Source organism: Herpailurus yagouaroundi, unplaced genomic scaffold, assembly GCF_014898765.1.
Source record: "Herpailurus yagouaroundi ecotype Mexico unplaced genomic scaffold, PumYag 29, whole genome shotgun sequence".
Lineage (NCBI taxonomy): Eukaryota > Metazoa > Chordata > Mammalia > Carnivora > Felidae > Herpailurus > Herpailurus yagouaroundi.
In genome coordinates this window covers 12,113,389-12,131,768 of record NW_024412377.1, presented here as the reverse complement: position 1 = coordinate 12,131,768, position 18,380 = coordinate 12,113,389, and the positions used below count along the sequence as shown (strand labels likewise).

At 42.5% G+C, this 18,380-nt stretch overlaps 1 protein-coding gene across 2 annotated transcripts in view; it reads right to left on the bottom strand.

Moving 5' to 3' along the window:
* The window catches only part of FBXL7 (F-box and leucine rich repeat protein 7), a 396,191-nt gene that overhangs the window by 199,216 nt on the left and 178,595 nt on the right, over positions 1–18,380 (bottom strand). The window lies entirely within an intron of this gene.

Genomic DNA, 18,380 nt, shown 5'->3' with positions numbered 1-18,380 from the left:
CATCTTAAACTGTTGGTGGGAATGCAAACTGGTGCAGCCACTCTCCAAACAGCATGGAGGTTCCTCAGAAAGTTTAAAAAGAAAGTTAAAAAAATACCCTATCATCCAGCAGTTGCTCTCCTAGGTTTTTACCCAAAGGATACAAAAATACTGACTCAAAGCAATACATGCAACCAATGTTTATAGCAGCATTATCAATAATAGCCAAATTATGGAAAGAGCCCATATGTCCAGTGACTGATGAATGGATAAAGAAGATATGATTATATATAAAACAACAGAATATTAATAAGCCTTAAAAAAGAATGAAATCTTGCCACTTGCAATGACATGGATGGAGCTAGAGAACATTATGCTAAGTGAAAGAAGTCAGTCAGAGAAAGACAAGTACCATAGGATTTCACTTATATGTTGAATTTAAGGGGGAAAAAATGAACATAGAAGAAAGGAAAAAGAGGAAAACCAAGAAACAGCCTTAAAAAAAAAAAAAAAAGAAATAGACTCTTACCTATAGAGAACAAAGTGATGGTTATTGGAGGGGAGGTGGGCATGGGGGATGGGATAAATAGGTGATGAGTATTAAGGAGGGAGTTTGTGATGAGCACAGGTGTCATATGTATGTGATGAATCACAAATTCTACTCCTGAAACTAATATTGCACTGTTAACTAGCTGGAGATTTTTTTAAAAATTGGGAAAATAAAAAAATAAAATCCAAAAATATCAACAGAAATCTCTTGGAATAGGGGTGCCTGGGTGGCTCAGTTGTTAAGTGTCCTACTTCAGCTCAGGTCATGATCTCACTGCTCATGAGTTCAGGCCCCATATTGGGCTCTGTGCTGACAGCTCAGAGCCTGGAGCCTACTTCGGATTCTGTGTCTCCCTCTCTCCATCCCTTCCCTGTTCATACTCTGTCTCTCTGTCTCTCAAAAATAAACATTAAAAAAAAAAAAAAGAAATCTCTTGGAATAAATAATTGCAGCAAGTTTTCAAGATACAACATTAATATATAAAAGTCAATTGTTGGGGCGCCTGGGTGGCTCAGTCGGTTAAGCGTCCGACTTCAGCTCAGGTCAAGATCTCACGGTCCGTGAGTTCGAGCCCCGCGGCAGGCTCTGGGCTGATGGCTCAGAGCCTGGAGCCTGCTTCTGATTCTGTGTCTCCCTCTCTCTCTGACCCTCCCCCATTCATGCTCTGTCTCTCTCTGTCTCAAAAATAAATAAACGTTAAAAAAAATTTTTTTTAATAAAAATAATAAGTCAATTGTTTTCCTATATACCAACAATGAACAAATGGAATTTGAAATTAAAAAATCCAATGCCATTACATTAGCACCTTCCAAAAATGAAACACTTGAGAATAAGTCTCACAAAATATGTACAGGATCTGTATGAGGAAAACTACAGAACTCTGATGAATGAAACCAAAGAAGACTAAATAAATGGAGACATTCTGTGTTCACAGATGCAAAGACTCAATACCAAGATGTCCGTTCTTCTCAACTTCATCTATAGATTCAATGTAATCACAATAAAAAAAAAAACAGGAAGTTATTTTATGATATCAATAAACTCTTTCTAAAGTTTATACATTCAGGGACACCTGAGTGGCTCAGTTGGTTAACCATTTGATTTCATCTCGGGTCATGATCTCATGGTTTGTGAGTTCAAGCCCTGCGTCAGGCTCTGTGCTGACGGCTCAGAGCCTGGAATCTGCTTGAGATTCTGTGTCTCCCTATCTCTCTCTGCCCCTCCCCTGCTCTCTCTCTTTCTCTCTCAAATATAAATTTTTTTTTTAATTTTTAAGTTTATACATCCAGAACAGCCAATACAATAATAAAGTAAAACAACAAAGTTGGAACAGTGACACTCACTCATTTCAAGACTTAATAGAAACTATACTAATCAAGACAGTGTGGTATATGGGTGAAAGAGAAGACAAAAAGATCAATGGAACAGAATGGAGAGCCTAAAAATAGATCCCTATAAACACAGTCAACTGATCTTTGCCAAAGGAGTAACGGGAATAATACAATGGAATAAAGATAATGTCTAGTGCTGAGACAACTGATAACCACATGAAAAAAAGGAAAAAAAAAAAAAAGAACCAAGACACAGGCCTTACATCTTTCACAAAAATTAACTCAAAGTGGATCATGAACCCAAATGCAAAAACACAACTATGAAACTCCTAGAAGAGAACACAGGAGAAAACCTATATTGATCTTAGATGCAACACCACAGGTAAAATCCATGAGAAAATAATTAATAAGATGAATTTTGTTTAGAGTAAAAAAACTCTCCTCTGTGAAAGACAATTATCAAGAAAATGGCGAGACAAGTTACAGACTCAGAGAACATACATGTAAAAGGTGTGCTTGACAAAGGGCTGTTATCCAAATATACAAAGAACACTTAAAAATCAATAATAAAAAAAACCCAAACAACCCATTCAAAAAATAGACAGTAACAGACCTTTAACAGACACCTCACCGAAGAAGATACACAGATGGCAAAAACACTCATGGAAGCTTCTGTCGTCAGAGAAATACAAATTAAAACAACCATGAGATTGCACCATGCACCTATGATAATGGCCAAAATCCAGTAAACTGAAACGCTGACAAGGACTGTGGGGCTACAAGAATTCTCATATACTGGTAACAGGAACGCAAAATGTCCTTTTCGAAGGGAGTTTGGTGGTTCCTTACCAAACTAAACATACTTTTACCATACAGTCAGTGCTCTTTGGTAATCCCCCAAGGGAACTGAAAGCTTACATCCACACAAATGTCTGCATACGGGTGTTTATAACAGCTCTATCCATAACTGCCCAAACTCTGAAGCAACCAAGGTATCCTTCAGTGGGTTAATGGACAAATGAACTGTGGTCTGTGGTCTATCCAGACAGTGGAATATTACTCAGTGCTTTAAAAAAAATGAGCTATCAAGCCATGGAGGAACCTTTACTGTACGTTCCTAAGTGAAGAAAAGCCAATCTGACAAGGTTACAGGCTATATGATTCCAACCGTCTGACATCCTGGAAAAGGCAAAAGTATGGAGATGATAAAAAAAGACAAGTGGTTGCCAGGAGTGTGTATAGGGGGGAAGAGATGAATGGGAACAGCACAAAGAATTTTTAGGGCAGTGAAATACTCTGTGTGACATTATAAGGATGGAATTTGTCCAAGCCCATAGAACGTACAATACCCAAACTGAACCCTAAAGTGAACTGCGCACTTTGGGGAATTCTGATGTGTCAATGTCAGTTCATCCCAGATTTAAAAAAAAATGCACCTGGTGAGTGAAGTTGATAATTGGGAGGGGCAGGGGCTATCTCTATACCTGCCTCGATGTTGTTAAAAACTGAAAAATGTCCTAAAAAAATTAAGTCTTTGAAAAATCCAGAGAAGGCTCAAATTAAGCAATAAAATCTAGCAAGCAAATAAGCCAGAAATATTTATTATTATACTTAAGTATTAGGAGCTATAAATAAATTATAAGCTAGTTTCTGAATATGAGCACCTATGATTTGGTAGGATGGATGCAGAAATCAAGTAAACAGCAAAGCTTCATGTGACCTTAATTAACTAACCAACATATAGACCAGAGGATGTTAGGAAAAGTTGCAGAGGGAAGTGATAGATAGCAATGCATGACTGACCAGAGGGGGGGCAGAATTAGATCTAAGCTGTTAAGGCCAGAGTCAGCATGACAGGCAAGGAGGAAGGGAGAAGAAAGCCAACAGGCACAGGAAGGGGGTCGCTGTCACATCATCCTAATATAATAAATACGATGGGGACAAAACTGTCTGCGGCAAGCCAGGTATAAGCTGGCTGCTTCAACTTGCCGCACATATACAGATGTTTGGGATCAGGTTCACACAAGCACAAAGTTCTCCTGTAAGACATGAGCCTAAAAAGAATCCCCGTGGGCAGCCATTTCTTTGGCCAAAAGTCACACCGTCTGTAGAGTTCTCCTCTGCCGAGAGAACATTTGCCTCAAGAGAGATGTCCCAGGGAGAAATGATAAACAAAAGAGCGTTAGCAATCCTGAAAGCTGTACACAAAAACATGGTTTTACAGTTTAGTGTCATCCTCTGTAGACAGTGCTGGATGGAATACATTTTGATGAGATGTGCGTATTCTTAGAAATGCTGGCTGCTTTGTGAAAATACAATACGATCTTGTCGCTGGAGCAAATCTAGTCTGAGTACTCGAGCACAACTATTTACACTCCTGAAGCACAGCTTTTGCAACGGGCAAACACTGAGGAATTAGAGATAACTGTAGAGTCTTAATAATGAGCTTGACCTTTACAGATTAAAAATAGTACTGTCGCTGGCTGGAGAACAAACCACGGGCCACTGGTGAACGTTCTATAGTTAGTTCACTGGGTCATGTGGCACACTTAAATCGAAACAGATTCCAGAATATGATGAACTATAAATTAAATGAATACATAGTGATGAGACACAGGTTTATACCACGTTATCAGCAAGCTACAGCCCATGGGCCAAATCCAGTCTATTACTTATTTTTGTAAATAAAGTTTTATTGGAACGCAGCCATATCTGCTTATTTACATGTTGTCTCTGGCTGCTTTCTTGCTACATGACAGAGTTGAGTAGTTGTGACAGAGACCATATGGCCCACAAAGCGTAAAATATTTACTATCCGGTCCTTCACAGAAAAGATGGCCAAGTCCTGGCCTCTGCTTTTAATTGTCAGGGCCTTAATTTCTCTTCCTGAAAATATGTGTGTTAGTTTCCTATTGCCACTGTAATATATTATCATAAATTAATTTACTGAAAAAAACAGAAATTTATTATCGTACAGTCTTGAAGGTCATAAGTTCTAAAATCAAGGTGTCAGCAGATCTGCGTAACTTCTGGAAGCCCCAGGGGAGACCTCATTTCCTTGCCTTTTGTAGCCTCTAGAAGCCAACTGCATCCTTTGGCTTGTGGCCCCATCCTCCATTGTCAAGGCCAGCAATTCAATCTCCGCTCTGTTGTCATGGTGCCTTTATTTTCTTCTTTGCTCTTATTATTACATCTCTTTCTCAGAGTCTGATGCTCTTGCCTCTTTCTTAGTAATGACCCTTGTTACTACACTGAACAAAGCCAGGTAATCCAGAATAATCTCCCCATCTCAAGATCCTTGACTTAACTGTATCTGCCAAGTCCCTTTTCCCATGTAATTTACAATATTCATAGACTCCAGGAATTGGGATGGGGCCATCTTTGAGGGGACATTATTTGGTCTACCCCAATATGCAAAAGGATTTATTTTCCAAAAAGAGCATGGGTGCTTGAAAAACAAAACCAAAGGTGGTTAAGTATGCATAATATAGACTTAACATTCACCAAACCTTTTCCACACTTCTTAATTCTTATCAAACCTTTCTCTCTGAATCCTAAACTCTTTCCGTCATTGTGTATTGCTGTCTCAGAACATCACGTCCTTACATGTGAATATTGACATATTTTTGTTCAGGACAACACAAAAATTTAATCAAAATTTATACCTACAGTTTCCTGGAAAAAAAAAAAAGAATCACTCTTTTGGTCTGCTTATCACCCTAATTTAGAAGAGACAAAAACTTCATTCACGTACCCCTAAAAGGCAGGGTAGGAAATAATGAATGCCACAAAATGTTAGGGGTAAACTTGCATTTGAAGATGGAGAAGCTGGGCATAGGAAGGAAGTTGGCAGGAAAGGCCTTAAGTAACGGCTGCCTGTGACAAGAGCTGAAGGAAAAGCATAGAAAGAAACATATACAGGGATGTAGCAAGGGGTAACTATAGGTAGGAGCAAATCCTACAAGTTAGATGGGTCACAGGTTATGTGATGGTGGATGGCAAACCAATGTGGAAAGCCTCAAATTCTAGAGACTTTAGACAAGGTATAGATGCTCAAGATTTTCTGTCTGAGTAGATGCTGGACCAGAGCTGTGCTGATGTGATATTAGTCTAAATTCATAGGAAGGGGTGCCTGGGTGGCTCAGTTGATTAAGCGTCCAACTTCAGCTCAGGTCATGATCTCACAGTTTGTGAGTTCTAGCCCCATGTCGGGCTCTGTGCTGACAGCTTAGAGCTTGGAGCCCTGAGCTCCTTGGATTCTGTGTCTCCCTTTCTCTCTGCCCCACCCCTGTTCATGTTCTGTCTCTCTTTAAAAAATAAATAAACATTCAAAAAAATTTTTTAAGAGTTTATAGGAAAAAGGGAGGTCAGGTAACATACAAAGGGAATACCTTTTTCTTCTGTCCCTTCCTTCCTTCCTTCCTTCCTACTTTTGTTTCCCACCATCCCTCTCTCTTTTAGTTTCTTTAGCTACCAGTACATGGCCTCTTGGCTTTGTCGGGATTTTCTTTCAAATCCTTATTTAAGGGGTGCCTGGGTGGCTCAGTTGGTTAAGCGTCCAACTTCGGCTCAGGTCGTGAGCTCCTGGTTCCAGCCCCGCATCAGAATCTGCTGACAGCTCAGAGCCTGGAGTCTGTTTAAGATTCTGTATCTCCTCTCCCTCTCTCTGTCTCTTGCTCTCTCTCTCTCTCTCTCTCTCTCTCTCTCAAAAATAATTAAACATTAAAAAGTTTTTTAAAAACCTGATTTAAAATATAACAACGGAGTGCTTGGGTGGCTCAGTCAGTTAAGCGTCTGACTCTTGATTTAGGTTAAGATCAAGCCCCTTGTGCAGCTTTGTGCCAACAGTGTGGAGCCTGCTTGGGATTCTCTCTCTCTCTCTCTCTCTCTGTCTCTCTCTCTGTCTCTCTCTCTGTCACTCTCTCTGTCTCTCTCTCTTTCTTGGGCCCCTGCTCATTCTGTCTCTCAAAAATAAACGTGTGTGTGTGTGTGTGTGTATACAACACATGCTCTATGTGTGAACTTCCCACAAAAGAGACATGTAAAAAGCAACACACAAGTCATACAACAGGTAACTTCATGAATCATAAAAGGTGACCCACCCAAGACATGCATACATACACTCATCAAGAACGGAGCATTTCATTATGTCTATCCATGTCTATATCTGTGTCTGTCTGTCTGTCTATCTATCTATCTTTGGGGGTAAAAGAAAGGTAGAAGAAGCTAGGAAGATTTCTCCTAAGAATGAATTTGATGGAAGAACTGACAAAAGCATAAAGCAAACCAGAATCCTCCAGGGTTGTATTGATGAGAGAGTACTTCTGGCCACAGAAGAGGCAGGGCAAAGCTCAGAATTTCCCCAGGGTAGCCCTTCTTCTGAGTGTTCTTCTCTCCTCCAATTGTCTTGAGAATTTCCTGGCTACTCTTGAAAAGCATCTGATGGTAGATTAAGGACTTACACGAGCACAGGCACTGTTCATTTGCCAATCCATTCGACTGGCCTGGTGGGGACTAAAGGACTTCTAAAAGAAGTCTGAATTGAAATACTTCCGTTACCAAGCTTACTCCAATCTTCAAAGATCAGTAGTGCATAAAGAAAAACAGAATAGCGTAGAACATGAAAGAGAGAGGACACGAACAGAGGGAGAGAATAGGTGTCTCAAAGAACAAAGACTCAAAATATACGTTATGAACTAGTTCAACATTAAGTTGAAAAGGACAGGACAATTAACATCTCAGGTCGCTAGACAGTGTTTCTTACGGAGACATGAAGCATAAATGCAAGTTTCAAGAGAAGTTCTCAGTAATAGGAGGAAAGTAGGAGAATTTAAAATGTGTAGCCAATGCATTATTTTGTCACGATGAAAACCAGCACTCAACTCCTCCCTCACTTTCTAGTAGTTCTTTAAGGATCTGTTTCTTGAAGGCAGAGGGCAGTCTTAGATCCACGTTCTTCTGGGTAAGAATTCCAGGAGACACACAGCCGGCCACAGATATTGGCTGCCTCTGGGATGTGGGGCAGCTTGTGGAGGAGGGGATGCAGGGTGCCAGTGTCACTAGGGGTGACGGACGTGTCTTCAGACCTTCCTGTCTCCCTCGGGCTCCATCCCCCAGGCAGAGAGATGCTTTCTCATCTCCAGCTTCTACCTCATCACACTCGAGAGGCACCTGTTACAGGATCCTGTGTACTCTTCCTTCAAATCTCATGCCTGCCATCTGCTTTCCGTGTCCCCATTTCCATCATCTCTACTTGCCTCAGAGCCTTACCACCTTTTTGGGGTCAAGCTGTGCCCCCTGGAAAGATATACTTAAGTCCTAACCTCCAGTATCTCAGTGCGACTTCTTTGAAAATTGTGGCAGATGTAATTAGTTAAACTAAGATGGGGTCACACGAGGGTAAGGTGGGCCCTTACTCCAACATGACTTGTGTCCACATAAGACGCCACAGACACACACAGAAAGGAGAGTACCACATGAGGACACTGCCACAGGAGGAGAGAATGCCCTGTGATGATGCAGGCAGAGATTGAATGCCGCGAGTCAAGAATGCCTGAAGCTACCAGAAGCTGGCAGAGGCGGGTAGAGATGTCCCTCTAGAGGTTTCGGAAGAGCGTGGCTCTGCAGACACCTTGATTTCAGGCTTGATCCTCCAGAATTGTGAGCCAGTAAATTTCCGTGGTCTTAAACAACCCAATTTGTGCGATAGCAGGCCTCGGAAATGAACCCACCACCTTGTCTGCGTGTCTGACGCCACCCCGCGTGCTCAAGACGTGGCAAACTGGAAGAAAACCCAACACTGCCTTCAAGGAGCTTACTTCCCACTGAGGAAAAGACAGACCAATATTCAAAATATTAGGGCTTCCCATGGGGATATCTACATGGAAAACAATTAAAGTGAGTACGTGTGTTTGCGTGTGTGTGTGTGTGTGTGCGTGTGTGTTCATGAATCCAATTTAAGAGAACATGGCCTAGGAAGACCTCACTGTGAGTGAAGACAGGAACACAGGAGAAACTGAACCATCTGAGGCCAAGAGGTGTCCGGGAAGGGCAAAGGTCCTGAGGTAGCAGCATTCCTGGCGTTCTCCAGGAGGGGCAAGGAGATGAGCAGAGAGGAAGCAGGAGGCTGGGAGCAGAGAGTCCCTGACAGTATATGTGACGGGACTGTGTGTAGGGTCTGGTCTGTGTTGCCAGTATCCTTATACTAGCTCTATTCTGAGGGGGCTGGGGGGCCCCTAGGGGTTCTCAACAGAGGACCCACATGACCAGATCACCCTGAGAAGAGGCTAAAAAGGGCACCAGTGAAGTGTAGAGATGCCACGTGGGAGATTAGGGTAATAATGGCAGTGAGATGAGAGGGTTTAGCGCGGGTGGCGGCAAAGACTACATAACGTTGTGAAGGGAGAGCTAACGGGGTACGAATTTGTAATGATGGCTTGGGACCACAACGTCAGGTCTTAACTGTCTGACAAGACTATAAGCTCTTAGTCTTAGGTGGGCAGGCCTTAGTCTTAGGTGACCCCAGGGAGTTCCTCTTACACAGAGCAGGGGCTGCATTTCCAACACATTCTTTTTAAAAAAAAAATTTTTTTTAACGTTTATTTATTTTGGGGACAGAGAGAGACAGAGCATGAACGGGCGAGGGGCAGAGAGAGAGGGAGACACAGAATCGGAAGCAGGCTCCAGGCTCTGAGCCATCAGCCCAGAGCCTGACGCGGGGCTCGAACTCGCGGACCGCGAGATCGTGACCTGAACCGAAGTCGGACGCTTAACCAACTGAGCCACCCAGGTGCCCCTCCAACACATTCTTAATCAGATTCATTTACCAAGAAGGAACTAACCATGTCCAGAGACCCCATGCAAGTGTGGTTCCAGAGCACTTGCCATTTGAGTCGATGACCAAATATGTGACACGACGTTTCCTGGGACAACCCCCAACCTTTATCCCCTGCTCCACCCAACAGCACATAAGCTTATTGCTGTAAATTTAACTGTATTCAATTATCCCAATAATAAGCACTGGACAACTCCTTAATTCCATATACTCTACTTGAAGCGCTCTTTTGACTTGAAAACAAATTAAGCCCAAAAGAAAAAAGACATGACTTGGAGAATTCATGAGAATAGAACCGAGAACAAAAGCATGTCAGATTACTGGCTTGGGTTGCTTTCAGTGAAAGAGGAAAAAAACGGACTCTTTTCTTCTGAGGATAACATCTCGGGGATTTATACAAATGGTCAGAGGATCTGGTAACTGACTGCTCATTCCCTGAAGCAAAAATACTGGCAAAGAGAATTCTTCAGGATTGGGATGTCAGGCAATATGATATTGGGCATCAGCAACTGTCGGCACTTCAGTTAAGTTCCTTGAATGCTAACGGTTGCAATTTCTAGCTACAGTGCTAGCAGTGAGCTTGAGGTAAGGGTACCCCTCTGCACCTGCTGAGACAAAGGGCAGAAAGAGTGGACCGAGCACTACACTCTCATTTGGGTTTTTTTTTTTAAGTTTATTTATTTTGAGAGAGAGAGAGAGAGAAAGAGAGAGAGCTCTAGCGAGGAGGGGCAGAGAGGGGGAGAGACAGAGAAACCCAAGCAGGGATTGGGGGATGGACTCAAACCCGCGAACCACGAGATCATGACCTGAGTCGAAATCAAGAGTCAGATGCTTAACCAACTGAGCCACCCAGGTGCCCCATGAAAACAAATTTTATTTGTTTCACACACAAATTGCAACCTGATCTACAAACACCCTATCACCAATAATCCCCCTTTTAATTTCTTCTTCCTCCTTCTTTTTGTAGGAATTGAACCTCATTTTGACGTAGGACGTGAAATGATATTGGAAAAGGAGCCTTACCTTAAAAGATTCATAGAACTTGGAATACTGCCATGAACTAAACACAGATCACTGGGGCGTTACAATTTGTGGACCACTGTATACAGCAGGCAGTAAGGGTCCAGGGGCTGAGAAGCAGCTGACGTAGGCACCAGGTCAGGAGGTTGAAAGGATGGTGAGAGCCGCAGTGAGGACATGAGAGACGACAGGATAAAGGGCAGGTGTGAGAGAGAACAAAGAATGGAGTCATGGTCAGAAAGGGCAAATAGTGTAGACAAGGGTCCTGTGGCAAGTAAAGGAGGTGTAGGAGCACACTGAGAATGTCAGGATGGGTAAATAATGAGGGATGAGGAAAAGCATTTGCAGTAGTTCAGTGTTCCAGGTCCACATGATGTAAACTGAAGGCTTGAATTCGGTACTTGCAGCGGGTTTCCCATCACTGTAGGCTCGGTGTGTGAGGATTCTCACGTTTGTATCCTTAGCTCAGACGTTTCCTCTGAGATCCACACTCACATACCTGGCTCCCGACTGCTACCGGGTATCTCTGAGTTTGTCTGGCAGACATCTCAAACTTAACCTGTCCACCACTAAACCCGTGTTTCCTAGCCCGGATGGGTATTGCCCCTCTCAGTAAAGAGCCCCCCCTATCTACCCACTATTTCAATCAGAAACCTAGGAGTACTCTCTTCCACTTTTTTCCAACAGCAAATTCTTTCATCCAACCTCACATCCTTCCATACCTGGTTTTCTTCACTGCTGCTACCTTGGTAGCAAGGTCGCCATCTTTTTTTAAATTTTTATTGACTTCCTTATTTTTTGGATGAACTATGAAAGCAAATGCCCACTCCCGTTCTGGTGTACCACGATCCATTCTCCACATCTGAGCAAGAAGGAATGTTTAAAGAGGGGAGAGGGGCCAAGAGAGGGGGGGAGAGAGAGAGAATCCCAAGCAGGCTCCGCCCTGTCAGCTCAGAGCCCAACGCAGAGCTTGAATTCACGAAACCACGAGATCATGACCTGAGCCGAAATCAAGAGTTGGACGCTTAACCAACTGAGCCACCTAGGGGCCCCAAGAATGAATCTTTATAATGTTATTATATTTTGTGCCTCACGGCACACTCGCGTACCATATGCCATCTTCATCCACACCCTTCAGTACCTGCCTCCTTCTTCACCACCATCTGGAAGCTCTCTTGGTGACTGAGTTCCATAATGCCTTTGGACCCTGGGGCTTCTGGACGCACATTTCCCTCTGCCTGTAATGTTCTTCACAGAGCCGGTTCCTTCTCATCCTTCAAGTTCAGCTTAAATGTTCCGTTTTCCTAGTTCACTTTCTTTGTGAGTAGCTATTATGTTAGTCTCTATCTCCATGTGCCATTTTTTTTTTCAAAACGTAACATTTTTCATTACTTGGTTTCTGACGGTTTTCCCCATTAGATTATAAGTTTCATTGGGGTAAGACCTCCATTTATTTTATTCACTATTGACTTTGCAGCCCCTGATATACTGCCTTGAACACAGAAACACTCAAAGATTTGTTGCATAAATAAATAAATAAATAAATAAATAAATAAATAAACCACTGATATCAAAGTCTGTTGGAGGAAGATTCTTGTTTATATTATTGTCCTACTTTGAATATTGAGGACAATTATTTAAGTCATTATTTGGACAATTAAAATATGACTGTCCTGAGGTAATTTCCCATTGTGATCTCAAATTATTACTGCTCCTTAATCTTTCACCAATCTGCCTCCAGACTGTAAACTCTTTAATGGCGATGACCATATCCTTAAGTTCATTCATTCCCTCAGCGAATGAGAGGCAGACACTTTTTGAGGGGCTGCAGATACAGAGCCATACAAGACAGGCATGATGCTCACCCTCAGGAGAGCATGGGTCACCCTCACGTTCATTAATTTAATCTAAATCAGCATCTTTTGCACCAAGGAGAAAGGAATAGGATAGTAAAGAAAGAGAAATCCCTGTCCTCGTGATCTCACATTCTTATGTACGTGAACTTAAGTATGTTTGTTATAAAACTCAGTCTCTAACACTGAGATCATCTGTATGTATCTCTGGATTGACCTTAAAACAATGTTAAGTTGGGAAGGAGTAAGATAGGGATGAATTTATGGAAATTCAATGCAATGCTTCTAGAGATCACAGAGAACTGGCAGAAGACAAAGTCAGAGGATGGGGCCACTCTGCATCCTGGGTGCCGTCATTCTTTTAATCCACTTAAACCAGATAAAAATTGCCCAAATAACTTCTTGACATAATGCAACCCACCAACCTGAATGAACTGTCTATGCATCGAAATCTGCTTTTTGTCTGCGCTAATTACCGGGGTTCGAGCAAGAGGGAAGAAACGCATGCCCGGAGGTAAGAAAGGAGGCGAGGGGAAGGAGACTGCCCAACCCAAGCCCTGCCCTTCACGTGCTCTAGCAACACACGCCACATCTCAGCCCTGTGATTTCACTCACAAGGTATTTTAAATAGTTTAGTATGTTGCACCGTCAAATGACAAAGAGCATTCTGGAATTAAAAAATAAATAAAAACATGCAGCCTAGGCTCCAGGAGAATTTAACTCTGACTGAGAGATGAAACAGAAGACATATTGTAGGTCTTGACCAGGACACTAGAGATAGGAACTGGAGAAGTCACAGGATTTGAATCCAATTCTTGGATTTGATATCACCACTTGGGGTTCTACGTCATAGTTCTTTTCTACAATTGTCTTTCAGAAGCCCTGTGTCACAAGCTAAGGTTCTACCTGAAATCTGAGAAACCTTTTTTTTTACCTCAAAGAATTACCTTATATTCCAAGGTCAAAATAAATAGACTGTACACTCAGTAATTAACACACATGAAAGAAGAAAGAAAGAAAGAAAGAAAGAAAGAAAGAAAGAAAGAAAGAAAGAGGAAGGGGAGGGGAGGAGGAGAGCGGAGGGGAGGGGAGGGGAGGGGAGGGGAGGGGAGGGGAGGGAAGGGAAGGGAAGGGAAGGGAAGGGAAGGGAAGGGAAGGGAAGGGAAGAATTCTGTCTTGAATTACAGAACCTCAGGTCTTTGACTATCAAAGTTAGAGGGGCCATTGTCCCAGTTCCTCATTTTATACATGAAGGAACTGAGATCTTGAGAGACCAAAGGATTTCCCCAAGGCATCATGTTGATGAGCAGCACAGGCACAATTTAAATTTGGTGACTTGAAGAGTGACCTCTTCACTTTTCCAGGACGAGCTGCTGTCCTCCTCATCTGGTTCCTCTCTGGCTAGTTGTCACTGCCCTCAGATCACATTTTGCCCGAACCACCAGGGGCAGGAGAAGGAGCAGGAATCCAGGCCACTGGAGAGGGATCATGGAGGAGTTGGGTTTAGTGCTGTGCCAGCCTGTGACTCCAAGCTGAAGCACAGACACCAGGATCCACCAGTGCCTGCGTGTGACCTTGTTTGTCTGTTCTGTACATTACAGGCTGGCGGTATCCTTGTGCCATGGGGGGAGTATGATTGTATTTGTTATTTTGTCTTCTTAACACTGTGCACTTTTTCAGTGACAGTGAGGTCATTTTCATGCAGGAGACTGAACTGGAAACTGTATTCTTTTTAAAATTATACTGTTAAAAATAAAAGTCCAATACTCCACTTTTGAATCAACGGGGCCACACCTTTCAAAATTAGCACCTCCTTATTGTCACCGAGATTCTGGTCTCACCGCTTACCAAAACGTTTCTGACCTCGTGAAATCCACAAGACACACGGTCTGTTGAAGAAGGGTCAGTAACTGCTATCAAAAGTCAGCAGTTATTTTAGGGAGACTGTGCCTAGAATTGACCATTCAACATGCGAAGCTATGAAAGGTGAATTTACATGTCAGTCCATGATCCATCACTTTCCATTAAGATCAATCAATGCTTTGCTCCATTAATTTTGCTGGTTTTTCAATTCCAAGTTGTATTATGTGTATACAAAACGTAAAGCAGTAACCCCCAATATACTGGCTCCGTTAGCAGAAGAACTCCCTCAGAGTTGAATGATGCTAATTTTATGTCAATATTAGTAGATGTTTCGCATGCACCATAAAGTTAATTCCAACAATAATTTGGCTTTCATCATCCAATTCATAGAGTCAAAGCAAACTTTTGGAAATTCACTCTTTTGGAGGTGAAACAACTGACATTATTGTGGACGACCATTGCGAACTCAGTTTAAAATTTATGGGGGCACTTGGGGGGCTCAGTCGGTTAAGCATCCCACCCTTGGTTTCGGCTCAGGTCATGATCTCATGGTTTGTGGGTTTGAGCCGCACATCAGGTGCTGTGCTGACAGTGTGGGGCCTGCTTGGGATTCTCTCTCCCTCTCCCTCTGCCCCTCCCCCTGCTTGTCCTCTCTCTCTCTCTCTGGATAAATGAATAAACTTTAAAAAAATAAAATAAGATGTTAACATTATAAATAAAATGTGAACAGATTTGAGCTGAAATAATTACATGTTTAAATATTAAAAGGTAGAATTAAAAATAAGCTCTCACCAGCAGAATTCGCTCCAGACTTCATAGGCACCTAAGCAACTATAAACAGTATTTTAACAATTACAAGCATCTACAGACAAGAGTCGACAGGAAATGTCAGTGATTTCCAATCTGTTAGCCATAAAATGCAACCTTGAAGATGACTGCAGGAAATTTTCTTAAAACGAAGATGGAGGAGGAGGAGGAGGAGGAGGAGGAGAAGGTGATGATCTATTGAAAAAAATACATCATTCAGTAAAAATCCAGTGATTCTGTATTAGAGAAAAAACACATAGAAAGAAGCATAATGAGACCGGGCCACTTAAGACTCTCAGAGACAGATGGATACAGAGTGCTCACCTGATGCCCGGTTCTCTCGAGAGCAGATACTCCCTGCCTTTTGTTTCTGTGAGAATCCCTCATGTCTTCAAATGACCCTACTTTACTTGAGCCCATTTGGGTGGACTGGGTCTTTGGAAACTAAAGAACCCAATAGCATTTCCTTCTCAGGAGCCCTTTCCTCTCTGCCCTGGCCCACAGGCCATCAGTTCTCTGCACTTCTATAGAGCCGAGATTGTTCTGTCACCTAGCTGTCTTCCCCTCCACCTATGAGTCTTCAGGGCAAAAAACTATGTTCTAGTCATTATCAGCACAATGCCCAGTACATAGAAATGCTGAGTTAAGTATACGGCAAATGAGTATCATAAAGGCCAAGAGTGTGTCCATTTCACCAGGAGTATCTTACTACCCGTAGATTTCTTGTTACCTTCTTCTTCCATGCATTTTTCTCGCATTTTGCTCTTGTGTTACAGTATATCATTTACCACGTCCGTTCCAACGTTGGAAACTTTTTCCCAGAGATCAATCTTCTCAATTACACTGAGTTTCTCTTAAGTTGTTACATGCAAGTGAATGCAAGCAGTAAATGTTTGAAAAATATTGAAGAATTAATTAATTAACTAATACGCAGATAGAAAAAAAAAAACTAAAGCATAACAGTGAAGATGCACTGTGGCCAAAGGGAAGAAAGCCCAATGACATGGCGATGACCGGCTGTTAAATGCTGACATTGAACTATACACACCCCTCTTTGCCCAAAGCTACTGTTTTCTGATGAAGGTCTGAATATTTATGGGGAATGTCATAGATATTCTTCAGAATATTCGGAGCGTTATTCCAGCTTGGAGTTTTCTGCTTCTCTTTGATAACTTTTGACCCAGAGACACAAAGATAATAGATCCATCAAGAGGATGCAACCCTTCTCTAAGAATCCGGAAATCATGGGGTGCCTGGGTGGCGCAGTCGGTTGAGCGTCCGACTTCAGCCAGGTCACGATCTTGCGGTCCGTGGGTTTGAGCCCCGCGTCGGGCTCTGGGCTGATGGCTCAGAGCCTGGAGCCTGTTTCCGATTCTGTGTCTCCCTCTCTCTCTGCCCCTCCCCCGTTCATGCTCTGTCTCTCTCTGTCCCAAAAATAAACAAACGTTGAAAAAAAAAATTAAAAAAAAAAAAAAAAGAATCCGGAAATCAAGGCTTCAGTCTCAGCAGAGACCAGATGAAACCAAGAAGGTATTGCGGCTAGAAATAGTCTTTGTCTACTTGTGTCTCCAACGTGACCCTGAGAAAGTTCACAGACATCATCTGCATTCAGTCACACTCTTCCCTCAATCTTCATCCACTTCTGGCATATGGAAACTGATTGAAACATTTGGCTCAGTCACATGAAATAACACTTTCTATGAAGTGATAATTTTGGCAAAATATTTTACGTACCAGATTTATGCAAGGAATCGTCAAAAACGTGTACCTCACTTTACATCCAACATTACCAGGGAGGCAGATACAATGGAGGGGATTTTGCCACCAAATGCCAATCGGTAAACAATGGCACTATGGGGGCCGGCCGGGGCCGAGGTCCCATTGGAACATACATGTAACTAAAAATACGCAAAGGAAACTACGAACTGACTACCAATTATTCAAGAAGAAACCACATTTGCTTTTTCAAAATGTGCCATTTGAAACAGCAAACTGGGCCGTGATCGTATAGTGGTTAGTACTCTGCGATGTGAAACAGCAAACTGCCTCATTAAAATTATAAATTCCACTCGACAGGCAATTCCGTGACTCTGAGACACGCTTGTTAATTCTGAGAGTGGCATGAGTCCTCTTGCCAAGGAAAGGGCTAAATGCAAACCTCCAGTCTGTAAGACCCACGAAGGTCCAACTCGTGGTCCTCCAGCAAGATCGGCTCCTACAAGCAACCACTGGCAGACTCCTCTTACTATCGTACTTAAGGACATGCAATTTGAATTATCTTAGTCTCCAAAGTCAGAAAATTGGTTCCACGAAGAAGCCGGCAATTACTCTGAAACGGCCAGGGATTAACAACATATGTATTATCGAGTGCGGCTGTGACAAAGAGTACTTTTGGCCTCAGAGTCTCTGTATTTTATCTGTATTCTATCTTGAAAGGAGGATTGTTAAACATGCCATTTTCATCAAATGCATGGTCTCCTTAAGTCCTTAGAGGCTTGGTGAACTCACATCTGCATTTTGGTTCCACTTTAAGAAGAGCCTTTGCCATTATTAATGAAAAGAAAGCAGTCATAATGGGGTCAATGGCCCAATTTTTCATCATCCCGTTGATAATTAAAATAGTGGAAAAACAAAAACATTGAAACTGTGCTTCATTTTATAAAAGATCCTTCTTAGGAGGAGCTATAATTTTCCTTAAACGCATGGAACGATCAATTAAACAAGCATAATCTGTGAACACTGCTTCCCTGCTCCTGCCGAGACAGACAAACATATGGTAGCAGCTCATTGTGGAGATATTATACATAGTTGTTACATGTGGCTATCACCTCAGTTTTACGTAGTCATAATTTATCATTTACACAGCACATTCAGCAAAACATAATTAAGCAGATGCTTCCGGCGGGGTTCCTCAGAGTGGGACTTTCCTACAGATCAGTAACACAATGCGAACACAATTGTGTTCTAAGGCACAACCTCATCCTTACTGAGCTGGAATCTGGAGCTCAGGTTAAAGGAACCTGTGGGGCGCCTGGGTGGCGCAGTCGGTTAAGCGTCCGACTTCAGCCAGGTCACGATCTCGCGGTCCGTGAGTTCGAGCCCCGCGTCAGGCTCTGGGCTGATGGCTCAGAGCCTGGAGCCAA